Source organism: Vombatus ursinus, unplaced genomic scaffold (assembly GCF_900497805.2).
Source record: "Vombatus ursinus unplaced genomic scaffold, bare-nosed wombat genome assembly UNPS02011591.1, whole genome shotgun sequence".
NCBI classification, from domain to species: domain Eukaryota; kingdom Metazoa; phylum Chordata; class Mammalia; order Diprotodontia; family Vombatidae; genus Vombatus; species Vombatus ursinus.
The window spans coordinates 3,917,995-3,931,044 of NW_020951369.1; the positions used below are offsets into that span (position 1 = coordinate 3,917,995).

Genomic DNA, 13,050 nt, shown 5'->3' on the forward strand with positions numbered 1-13,050 from the left:
ATAGATAGATAGATAGATAGATAGATAGATAGATAGATAGATAGATACACAAGTAAAGATGGGAGTGACCAAGTCAATCAATCAAATTATCCCATCTCATTTAAAGAAACTGGGAAGATGCCACATTTTAATTTCTTTGCCAGATGAGAACACATCTTGATTGAATCAATTAGAAGGGAACAAAGCCTGAATACCTTTCAAAAAAGCCATTTTAACCAGGCATGACAGAAAGTCTTTTCCATTTGGTTGAAGGACTTAGTCACTCCCTTTGGGATGATATAAATCCAAAAAGCTAATTTGGAATCAAGTACTTGGAGTAGCTAGGTGAAACAGTGGGTAGAGTGCTGGGTCTGGAGTCAGGAAGACTCATCTTCCTGAATTCAAATCTGGCATCAGACACTTCCTAGCTGTGTGACCCTGGGCAAGTCTCTTAACCCTGTTGGCCTTAGTTTCTTCATCTGTAAAATGAGCTGGAGAAGGTAATGACAAACCACTTTTGTACCTTGGCCAGGAAAACCCCAAATAGGGTCATGAAGAGTTAGACACAACTGACCGAAAATGACTCAGCAACAATTTGAGCCTCTGGCAGTATAGAGGAGAATCATTCAACCCAAGGCACTGAATAGGAATTGCTGAAAGGTTGGTGGGGGAGGAGGGGGGGCCCAGGTGGAAAAGAGCTCCTACCTCATTCTCCAGTTTCTCCTTTCCCTCCCCCAACCTTGGCTAGAAAAGGAGTATTTTAGACTTCCCATAAGCATTCTAGTAGCATTTCTGGAACAGTGTCTTTACCAAGAGTCAAGGACAGATTGGACTAGATAAGGAAAGAAGATTCAAGGTTCTGCAAGGAGCCCCACAGAAAAGCTATTTAAAATGGGAACATCCTAAGGATGCCAACACAAAGATTTCCAGGAGCTGCAAGTTACTCTTCTTTTCACCGTATTCCCTACACTTGAGCCTACTTTCCCCTGGACTTTATATGTATTTGGGGAAAAGTGTATCACTGAATTTTGGAGGAGAGGGAGAAGAAGGGGGCAGCATTTTGTACCAACTACACCACCATTGTAAACACCCATTTCTAGAAGCAAATTAAGTCTGGCTCTTTGATACCAACTACTAATCATGGATTAGGAGTGGGGTGGGGAGTGAGAGGAAGCACACCAGCCAAGGTTCACGAGCTATTACATTACAAAGAGATACCCTGGGGCAGCTAGATGGCGCAGAGGATAGAGCACCAGCCCTGGAGTCAGGAGGACCTGAGTTCAAATGTGACCTCAGACACATGATACTCACTAGCTATGTGACCCCGGACAAGTCACTTAACCCCAATTGCCTTGAAAAAAAAAAAGACATCCCCCAACCCCTCCAGATTACCCCTAAAAGCCATAGTAGAGATGTAGCAGCTCTAGCAATAGGGCCATGATCTGTTAATGTGAATGGAGGTTGGGAGAATGAATCCAGAGCATGTGCCACATACAAAATGTTAACATTTTTGTTAATCATTATTATAATAGTAGAGACAGCTAGGTAATGCAGTAGATAGAGTGCCAGGCCTAGAGTTAGCCTACAATCAAATCCAGCCTCAACCACTTACTAGCTGTGTCAATCTTGGGGAAGTCACTTAACCCTGTTTGCCTTAGTTTTCTCATTTGTAAAATGAACTAAAGAAGGAAATGGAAACCACTCCAGTATCTCTGCCAAGATAACCCCACAAGGGGGTCATGAAGAATTGGACACAAGTGAAACAACTGAACAAGTTATATTGTACTTTTAAAACATTATTTAACCAAAAGACAGTTAAACTAGGATTAATTACAATGACCAAATGATGAAATGAATTTCTCTTCTCTTAAAGGTGGAGCTACAGGTACAAAACGTTCCAAACACAGTAAATTTTGCTATCAGTCAGTTTTGCCTAACTGTTTTTGTTACAAGAGGGGATTTGTTGTGAGGGGTGGGGCAAATTGGGATGTGAATAAGGTATTAAAAAAAGATATCAATAGAACTTTAAAAAATAAAGTAATAATGTACTCCGTAGTAATCACAATATGAATTTGTTCTTACCTTGAAGGATGGCCTAATCTGGCCAGTCCTGAATATTGCTAAAATACTTGCTCCTTCCCAAAACGTGGGTGGAGTTCTTAAAGTTCATAAAGTCTAATCAATCAGCTACTCTGCTTTCGGAATTACTGTTAACACATTAGCTACGGGAATCAGGCCTATATGTATTTGTGGGAAATATTTGAGTCTGCTTTGACCAAGCATATGATGGATGCTGTGATATATAACAGTCAACCATACTATAGATGAGAAATGACTACATATTTGGCTTTAAGCAAGTATACAGTTCCATGAGATTTAAAAACTCTAAAGGACAAAGAACACAATTACTGTTGCCCTGTAACTTCGGAGATTCAAACACAGTACTCTTTGCGAACAGCAGACAATTTTGTTGTTCAGTCATTTTTCAGCACTGGGGATACAAAAAGATGAAAAAGACAGTCCCTGCCCTCAAGGAGCTTACAGTCTAATATGAGAGACAACATGTAAACATAGTCTGATTGACTCTTCATGACCACATTTGGGGTTTTCTTGGCAAAGATACTGGAGTGATTTGCCATTTCCTTCTCCAGCTCATTTTATAGATGAGGAAACTGAGACAAATAGAGTGAAGTGATTTGTTCAGGGTCACACAGCTAGTAAGTTCTAAGACCAAATTTGAACTCAGGTATTCCTGATCTAGGGTAGGCACTCTTTCCACTTCACTGTCTAACCCTGAATATCCAGACATTTAGAAAATGCTAATGGTTGACTCTTGTTCCATATGATATACCTTCTGTCTCCTGGGGAGAAAAATCTTCCCTTTAAAGCAATGGATAGGAAATTAAGACTTGAGGATTAATGTTATTAAGAAAAAAAGAGAATACTCTTGATCTAAGGATTTGGTTTTGAATTGTTTCATGGGTTAGGGGTAGGCCTGTCTCAGGATGTGACAATCATCCCTTTCATCTTCATAGGGAAACTTGTTTGTTCTTCTGGGCTGAATGTGCTGACTCTGAGGTCTTCAGATAATCATTAAGTCTGAGGACGCAGGACCCCACCCCAGTGGGAGTTTATCTTAAGTAATCTAGAAACCACATCCACACAGCCAGAGGCCCTCAGAAAGCTGTATTAAGAGAGGCAGTTTAGGCTTTGCCCCACCCTCAGGCCAGTCAAGTCTTGATAATGTGGCCTTTTTCTAACCCATGTGGGAGGGTGCAGGAAGGGGAGCACCCTGGTAGAAATTAGTTTTATTACACATGTAATCAGTGGTAATTATTTAAGTATGTTTGAAAAGGAGATGATCCCATAAGTTAGCAGTCCTGATTATAAACTAACTGTGAGACATTGGTTAAGTTACTTCAGCTCAGCTGGGTCTCTCTGTTTCTACATGGACAAAATCCAGGTTATCCCAAAAGGCAGGGCCTGCTAGAGTCAACTCTAATTTAACCCAGTGTTAAATTTTGAGTGTGAGTATTTACTGCTCTGAAATTAGCAAACAAATAAGGGCTTAATTTATTGTTTTCTTGGTCATCTGGACTTAAGAAAGTGATACAGAAAATATAATACTAATTAAATGTAAAATTGTTTCCTGGGTATATTCCTTTCCCCCTCCCCTTAAACGTTACTTTTGTCCAAAGACCTTTCTAACTCTAAAACCATATGACCCTAAGTGCTCTATTTATCTTCCTAGAGGATCTATGTTTATTTGGCCTCTGCTCTTAGGTCTTAAAAGATGTTACTTATATATGAATTCTTATTGATACTCTTTAAAACTTGAAACCTCTAAAAGAGTTCTTAATTGATATGAGCAGACATTCTCCTGTTGACCCTCTCTCCTCTACCATGCCCTTTTTTTTTTTTAAACAATGGGGTTAAGTGCTGGTCCAGGATCACATAGCTAGTAAATTTCTGAGGCTGGATTTGAACTCAGGTCCTCCTGACTCCAGAGCTGATATTCTATCCACTGTGCTACCTAGCTATCCTTTACTGTACTTAAGTAGATAATTTTTGGGAGGGTGTGTGGGTATGTGAGATGTTGTGCCCTGCCCCTACCCCATTTACCCCCACATCCTCCTCCCAAAAAAGAGACTCAACCAAAAACCTTTTACCTGGTGATCAGCTTTCTGGAAGTGAGCCTCTCTAAACCTAATTAGGTTAGATGAAGACATAACAATCCATTTCTAGGCCCACAATCGAAGGCTTTGCATCTTAGTAAGAATCAGCCAGCACTTACACTTGACTATCACAGCTCTTCAAGAATCCTGCTATGACCCAGTGTGGTAGTGCTCACCTAGAATCCCTACTTCTGGGGAGGCTGATTGGAGTTTGAGAATTTTGAGCTACAGTAAAGATGTAAAGATTCTCCTGTATCTGTGCCAATACACTGGGAGCACAGGGCCAACAAGCTGTCTAAGGAGGGGTGAATGGGTCCTGTTCAGAAAAATGAGCTGGTTAAAGCTTCCATTCCAATTAGAATTGGGATCAATCTCTTGAGTGGCTACTGTACTTCCATCCTGGGCAAGTGTCTCTAAAAAAAAAAGAAAGAAAGAAAAGAAAAGAAAAGAAAAGAAAAGAAAAGAAAAGAAAAGAAAAGAATTTTGTTATAGTGTAAACCAATGCTGTCAAACTCAAAGAGACATGGGGACCATGTACATAAGGATTCCTTCAGGCCTCATATTGACACAATTTTAAAATGTAATGTTATCTGTGTTTTATTGTATTTTTATTTACTTTGTTAAATATTTCCCTACACTAATTTATTGTTGGTGGAGTTGTGAACTGATCGAACCATTCTGGAAAGCAATTTGAAACTATGCCCAAAGGGTCATAAAACTGTGCATACCCTTTGATCCAGCAATACCACTGCTAGGTTTGTATCCCAAAGAGATCATAAAAAAGGGAAAAGGACCCACATGTACAAAAATACTTGTAACATCTCTTTTTGTGGTGTCAAAGAATTGGAAATTGAAAGGATACTCATTAATTGGGGAATAGCTAAACAAGTTGTAGTTTATGAATGTAATAGAATACTATGGTGCTATAAGAAATGATGAGCTGGTGGATTTAAAAAAAAACAAAACCTTGAAACACTTCCATGAACTGATGTTGAGTGAAGTGAGCAGAACCAGGAAAACATTGTACACAGCAGCAGCAACATTGTGCCATAATCAACTATGATAGACTTAGATCTTTTCATCAATACAATGATCTGAGACAATTCCAAAAGACTTATGATGGGAAATACTATCCCCATCCAGAGAAAAAACTATGGAGTCTGAATGCAGACCAAAGCATTTTTTTTAAATGTGTTGTTTTTTGTGGTTTTCCCTTTTTGTTCTGTTTATACTTTCACAACATGACTAATGTGGAAATATGTTTAACATAATTACACATGTAACATAATTACACATGTATAACCTCAGATTGCTTGTCATCTTGGGAGGACAGAAGGGAGGGAGGGAGAAAAAGTGGAACTCAAAATCTTATAAAAAATAAATGTTGAAAACTATCTTTACATGTAATTGTCTGTCCTCCAGGCAGTGTTCTTCCTCCTCACCTCTGTTTCCAGGCTTCCCCAACTTCCTTTAAAACTTGGCTCAATTCCAACTTGTATAGGAGGCCTCTCCTGATCCCTATGCCTCCACCCCCAACCTAACTAGGACCTTTCCTCTGAAATTGCCTTTCATTTACACTGCATATATTACATATACAATTTATTAAAAAATTACCTCTCCCATTACAGTGTGAGCTCCTTGAGGGCAGGGCCTGTGTCTTTGCCTTTCTGTGTATCCTCAACATTGAGCATGAGGCCTGGCAGATAGCAAGAGTTTAATAAATATTTATTTACTGAAATAAGATCTCATTCAAAGAATATTGATAAAAGATATAGTCCAACCCTTCCCAAAAGTCATTTGTTCATTCTGGGACATTGATTCACTCCTAAACCCTCCAGGTTGTTAGATACCATTTAATTCTCTTGAAGGGGTGATTTACTTTGCATAGGTTTGGATTTTTTGAAGAGGTATAAGGTAGATTCTGATTCTAGATTTTGTTCTTTAAAGGCTTGGGTTATAAGTATGAAATTTCTATAATTCAGGGATATTAGTGTTTTCTCTCTCTTCCTTTTAGACCCTGACCAGATGAACTGTATCATGACCATGGTTGAGTGTGTGCCATGTTGTGGGACAAAAGACCAAAGCCAGTTCTACTCAGGAGGAAGTCAAAAGAAGCAGGTGTATTTTGCAGCACGCTGAAATTGGAAGCCAAGGCTGGGGAGGTAATGAACTGAATGGCCTGAGACGGAAAAAAGATTAGAAGCAAAGTCTAGTATTAGGAGCAAATCAAAAGGTGAGTGCTGAGAGGTAAACTGGGTGTTGAGCTTCCAGAATCAATATTGGGATAACCCTGAACACAGTTCAATAAGAGTTCATGCAATTTGATCCACTTTCTGATCATTTCCAAACTATGCTGCCTTCACTGTGGCCATCCTCCTGGACTCTGACCCTGAGACCTTGGGCTTTGAGAGATGAGCGTTTGTTTTACCTTGCCCAGAACCTAGAATATTATTCCCTGAAAGCCACGTTAAGAAGATTTACATGGACAGATAAAACCCCGAGAACAGTACATACACCCTATACATTCATTCATGAAATCAACATTTGTTTCAGCTATTGCCAAGAAAGAACCAAATAAAATATCAAAATTTTATAAATTTTGTTTTATAAGTTTAATTAAAAATTAAACTTACTTTGTGAGATGATGCCATGGGAGTCTGAGTCATAAAGCTGATACACCATCTTCCCTGAGCTCCCATCAATAAATCAGTTATCTAAGGCTCATGAGGGGTGAAACTTGGTTTTGGGTGGCGGTTCAGTCATTTTCAGTTGTGTCCAACTCTTCATGATCCCTTTTGGGGTTTTCTGGGCAAAGATGCTGAAGTAGATTGCTATTTACTTCTCTAACTCATTTTACAGGTGAGGAAACTGAGGCAAATGGGGTTAAATGACTTGCCCAGAATCACACAGCTAGCAAGTGTCTGAGGCCAGATTTGACCTCAGGGTACTTTCCTGCTACTTCCAAACCAGCTGTCTACTCTCTCCACCTGCCCTTAGCTTTCCAATTCTATGTGTTGTCTGTCCCTATCGGAATGTAAGCTTCTTGAGAGTAGGGATTAAATTGCTTGCTTGTATTTATAGCCTAGCGCTCATCACAGTGCCAGGCACATAATAAAGGCTTTAAAATGCTTTTTTCATTTTTCATTCATTTATTTATAATCTGTGACTGACTCAGGCACTACCTTTTAGTCTCAGCCTTCCTTTATGATTATAGCTATACCAGCTCAGGGTAGATAAGTGGTGCAATGGATAGAACCCCAGACCTGGAGTCACGAAGACCTGAGTTCAAATCTGCTTCAGAAACCTGCTTGCTGTGTGACGCTGGGCAAGTCACTTAACCCTGTTGGCTTCAGTTTCTTCACCTGCAAAATGAGCTAGAGAAGGAAATGGCAAATCACTCTAGCATCTTTGCCAAGAAGACCCCCAAAATGGTTACAAAGAATTGGACTCAATTGAAAAACGACTAAACAGCAAATACTAGGACATGCCATGGGCCACAATGAGGAAACAGCCATCTCCATGGAGCTGGGACTGTACATATTCTTATCGATGGAGATTTGGAATTTGCCCCCCCAAAAATGTTATGACCCAGACTTTAGTGTCCGGGCAGAGGTGGGATAAGTACTTTAAAGAATCAATTATTTTTTCTTGGTGGTAGCTGAACAAATGTTGACTCCATGAATGAATGTGTAAGGAGTATGTGTGTGCCATTCATGGGGTTCTATATACCCATATAGGTCCTCTTGATGCGGCTTTCAGGAAAACCAGAGAAATCTTGCCTGCCCCTCTCCAAGGGAGATTTTGATTTCTCACTGGAAGGGCATTTGAGAAGGGGCCATAAGCCTGGCCACTTTGCTTGCCCCTGAGAGAGAGGGGTACCAGATAAGAATTACCTCTCTATCCCCAACCCCTAATATTGTTGGTTTAGATTCAAAAGCAACAAAGCTGTTAATTTCCCTGGCATCTAGGGGGCACAGTAGATAGAGTGCAGGGCCTGGATTTAGGAAAATCTGAGTTCAAATTCAGCCTCAGACACTTATTAGCTATATAACACTGGGCAAGTCATTTAACCTCTGCCTCAGTTTCCTCTTCTGTAAAATGGAGATTTCTTTGTAATCCCTCCCATATTCCTTCTTTAGCTTTAGAAATGGTAATCAAGTCAACACTACCTTTCCTAGAAAGGTTATGTCTGTCTATCAATTACCTTCCAACCTCATCATTCAAATGAAACTGCTCTCTCTCTCTCTCTCTCTCTCTCTCTCTCTCTCTCTCACTCACACACACACACACACACAAAGTGGTATGAAGAAGGCTAGAGAGAAGGTGGTGGTCTCAGTCAGATTAGTTATAGAGTATAGAGACCTCTCACTAATAGAAGGGAAGGGCCCGGCAGCAGAAACTGAAGAACTCAATATTATAAACTTTCCCAAAGTTACAGTGTAACATGTTTGATAGAAGGAAAGCAAAGATAGGACTGTGAATATTAGAGAATCTTAACCATTATAGGCCAGGTTGTTTCCTTCCTATCTGATAGTTTTGTGGTTGACCAGCACTGCTGTTATTTCCAGGTATGGCAGTCAGGAGGTTGTGTGGTATGTCAGTGTTTCCCCAGGTGTCTGACATGAGACATAATTAGATTTTAGGTTGCTCAGAAGCTAAGTCAGAGACTACATCTGAAAAGGGATCCAAGTGAGTAATAACATGGCCTATAGATTCAGCCTGACAGCCACATATCTGATTGTCTGCCACTGAATAAAATGACCTTTCACGAGAAAAGACTGTCCAATGACAAAAGTAAATCTGAGCACCAAGGCAATAATAGGAAGGAATTTCTGCTTTTGCTAGAAAATTTAGCATAAGCTAATAATCTGAGTAATTATGCAAACTATTATTTCAGTTGTCCAGAACACTTTGTATATGGAAATAAAATTGTATTACCTTCATCAAACAGGCCTGAGAATTTTCCACAAAACCAGAGTAGGGGGGCAGCTAGGTGGCACAGTGGATAGAGCACCAGCCCTGGATTCAGGAGGACCTGAGTTCAAATCCGGCCTCAGACACATGGGCAAGTCACTTAACCCCATTGCCTAACCAAAAAAACAAAACAAAACAAAAAACACCAGAGTAGGCAGAATTCTCAGATCGTTGACAGCTTTTGTTTCTTTCCTAATCAATTTTTAAAAAATGCAAAATATGCAGAATACACATAGCCCAGGAGGCAAATGTCTGACTGCCCAGTTAAACTATTTTATGGTTGTGGAATAACAGTTTAGATGAAAGTCATACAAAAAGTGTTTGTATTTTAAATCTACTACCTGAAAGCTCTATAAAAAGGCATTAATTTAGTTTACACCTTATCTGAACTTTAATCCCTACTGGTTTTATTCACAGGAGATATTTTCCTGAGTAAGAACTGCAAAATGGACACATAATATGTAGGAAGTGTAAAAAAAAATAGAAAAATAAATGATGAGGTATCAACATATTATGTTGCCTGTATGCCCTTTACAAAGTGTTAATACCTATATCTGATTAAATTAGAGAAAATACCTTGGGATTAGCTGGAATGAATATTTTGAAAAAATTCAAGGGTACGTTTTAAAAGATTGAGTTGCTAGCTCTGCAATTAGCTCATCCCTTTAAGCTAACTGAAGATAAAGGACTCAGCCTATGAAAGAAAATTACTCTTGGGAAATAAGGGATTTCTCTTTCCTCAATTAATCAATAAACATACATTAAGTGCCTACTATGTGCCAGGCACTGTGCTAAGCACTGGGGACACAAAAAGAAGCAAAAGATGGTCCCCATCCTCAAGAAGCTTACAATCTAATATGGGAGACAATATGCAAATAAATATATATGATGCAAGCTATATGCAGGATAAATAGGGAAAAATTATAAAAGGGAAGGCACAGGAATTGGGCGGGGGTGTTGTAGGGTGGCTTCCCTTTAAGGGATTTTAGTTGGAACTTAAAGAAAACCAGGGAGATCATGCACATTGGCCATGTTGCTTTGAAGCAAAACTACTTGACCAATAGTAGATACTATGTCCAGTAGGAAGCAAAGACAGGCACAACAAACAGTCTAAGCAGTTTCAAGGAGTATGACCTTTGACAGCAAAGAAGAAAGCTATGGACTCAAGAGAGAGCTAGCTCTGGCTATAAAAAGTTGAACTGAGGAGAGTAGACCCTGGGAGGCCAACATGGAAACCTAACCAATAGCAATGTTTTACCTAGGAGGAAGTTTGTTTTTTTGGGTTTTTTGTTTTTTTCAGCAGTTCAGAGGAGATAAATGACTTCAAAGCCCAGTAGTATTGGAGGAATGAATAAGCTTGGATGTATGTGTATCGTATATATGTGATTCACTATCATTATTTTCTAAGTGTGAGCCCACTCTTCTAGTGGACACTGTGCATATTTGTTGGAGAATATGCCCAGTTTTACAGGAATAATACTTTGTACAGTCAGTTCTATAATACAGCATATGCCTTCCTAAAAATCATCTTGATGTGCAAAATTTTACAATAAAAACCATAGGGCTTATGGGAAAATGAGGTTAGGGGTGCAACACTTAAAAACTTCATGGTGCATAAAAAAATAAGAACCTAATTTTAAAATGGTAGCATAATTCTATGTTATATGGTTAAGAAGTACTGTATCTGCAATCTGCATCTCTACATATACATATATACACATACATGCATATATAACATATATGTATGTGTGTGTGCATATATGTGTGTGTGTGTGTGTGTGTGTGTGTGTGTATATATATATATTATAATCAATAGTGAACCTTAGGCTGCTATTCAGTCTCTAACCCATTACCCACAGGTGCACAGCCAAGTAAGTTCAGTTGCCCATGTTGAGAGTTTGAAGCCTGGGGGAGAGCACCTCAGTCCTGGTGGAAGGTGGGGGAAGAGGGTAGAGCAAAACAGCCCTCCTCCAATCACAGATTCTACTGCACCAGAACATATACAATAAACATGGTTCTTCATTTTGAAAAAGACCTGAAAATTACTTGTGAAAGTAGGTGTCAGAAGGGTTACAGTGTGTGATTTATTGTGAAGTGGTACAGTTTTCTATCTTCTCTCACTGTTTCTGGAGGATGAAATAGAGCGTAAGCAAACATAAAATTCAAATTACGATGCATTATGCTCAAATTATTCCCTAATATATCAATTGCATTGGAACAAATTTACATTTTCAAAACAAGAATTACAGCAGAACTGACTATATGCTTTTACTCTTCCATCTTAGTAAATGCCTTGGCTAAAATGTAATTGTATCTACTGGCTATTATTAATGGAAAACACACTAGTGGAGGCTTGAGCTCTATGGGAGAAGGAGCCAAAACATACCTAGAACCTGGTTGTAGCAGCCATCTTCTGAAAACCCAACCAGGAACTGTGAGTGCAAGTTGGGAGAATCGGGGCTGTGGGAAAGGGGCTTGGGAGGGGTTATATATTTCATTTATGCATATGTATGTACTATACACATGTATAGTTATATATCACTTGTAGCTAATATGGCCTACTTAAACCTCTAATATTCAATACCAAATTATTCAACTGTGGTCTTACTATAAGAACATTACTGTTCTGTTGGGGCCACTATGATATTTCTTTATTAAGTAACTTTGGGAGCAGAATGACACTAAGTCCAGTGAATTAATCCTGTTATAACTATAGGATCATAGGTCTAGAACAGGGGTGGGGAAATTCAAAGACCTTCTACTCCAAACCCTGCATTATATTTTAAGGCTGATGGACTAAGTTTAAATGGCTTACACCAAGTCACATAGGGAATGTCAAACAGAATTTAAATTCATCGTCTTCTGTCTCCAGGGGCAATGCTCTTTCCATTGAAATACACTGCCTCCATACCATTAGACATCCCAGCAGTGGTGTTCCCTATATTATGCCCTGACCTGATGCCAAGGTTCAGCCAAATTAATTTATCTTCACTCTTGATATGTCTCAACTAAAACTTAAGAACATAAAATAGGAAGGCCTTGGCTCAATGCCCAAGATAAATGTTTAAGGGGATATGGCAATAGGCAATAGTCAGAATAAAGGCCCCATGAGGTCCTTCTATCTTAAGCAGTCTTGTATCAGATCTATTAGAAGAACAACAAGAGCTATTTCCCAACTCCCTTTAGGCACCCAGAACCCCTTTGGTTTTGGCCATTCATACCTTTAGAAATGAAAATCATCCTGAACACAGTGTTTCATGAGTGTCAAATAATGATACATCAAAACACCAGGACAGGGAGGAATTTTTTTCCCCCTTGGGAGGGAGCTTCTTAGCTGCTCTAGTAACTAATTGTCCTAGTAATCCTATGGCCCTGAAGCTAGGCCTGCCTGAAGGAGACAGGGAGTTGGGGAGGGGAGAGACCTCAAGAAGCTCAGTGAATAAAAATGTTTTTCCCACCTCCCCATAACTACCACACTATTTATAGTGATGATCACTTCTGTTCTGGGTGGGCAGCTAGCTTCCCTGCAATTCCAAGTCAATCCCTTTGCAACTGACTCATTATTTTCCGCTGCACTAGAACCACAAACTCCAGGACTAAATTTGGCCTACAAAGAGAAGGAAAAACAAGTCTAAGCACTGTGAGTGATTTGTGTAATAGTGAAGTGAAGCTAAGGCAACTCATGGTAATGGATTTGCCTTTTACAGGTGGTCCTGGCAGCTTTCCTAATAACATGAAGCAACAAAAGGGCTCCCCTCTCCTAATCCAGGTGTTGTTGGGTTAGGTGTTTGTTTGTTTTTATTAATTGCTCTCTGTGTATTGAATGAGGGGCCTCCTGACTGCTCCACAAACAAGACTCCATCTCCTGCTCTGGTCACTCTCTCTGGCTATTCCCCATGCCTGAAATACTGTTACTCCTGTG

General features: G+C 39.5%; 1 protein-coding gene across 1 annotated transcript in view; it reads left to right on the forward strand.

Moving 5' to 3' along the window:
* Window positions 1–13,050, forward strand: part of UBE3A (ubiquitin protein ligase E3A) — a 241,480-nt gene that overhangs the window by 28,776 nt on the left and 199,654 nt on the right. Inside the window, exon 2 of the mRNA XM_027856645.1 lies at window positions 6,169–6,387. The gene's annotated coding sequence lies outside the window, so the exon portion shown is untranslated. The remainder of the gene's footprint in view (window positions 1–6,168; window positions 6,388–13,050) is intronic.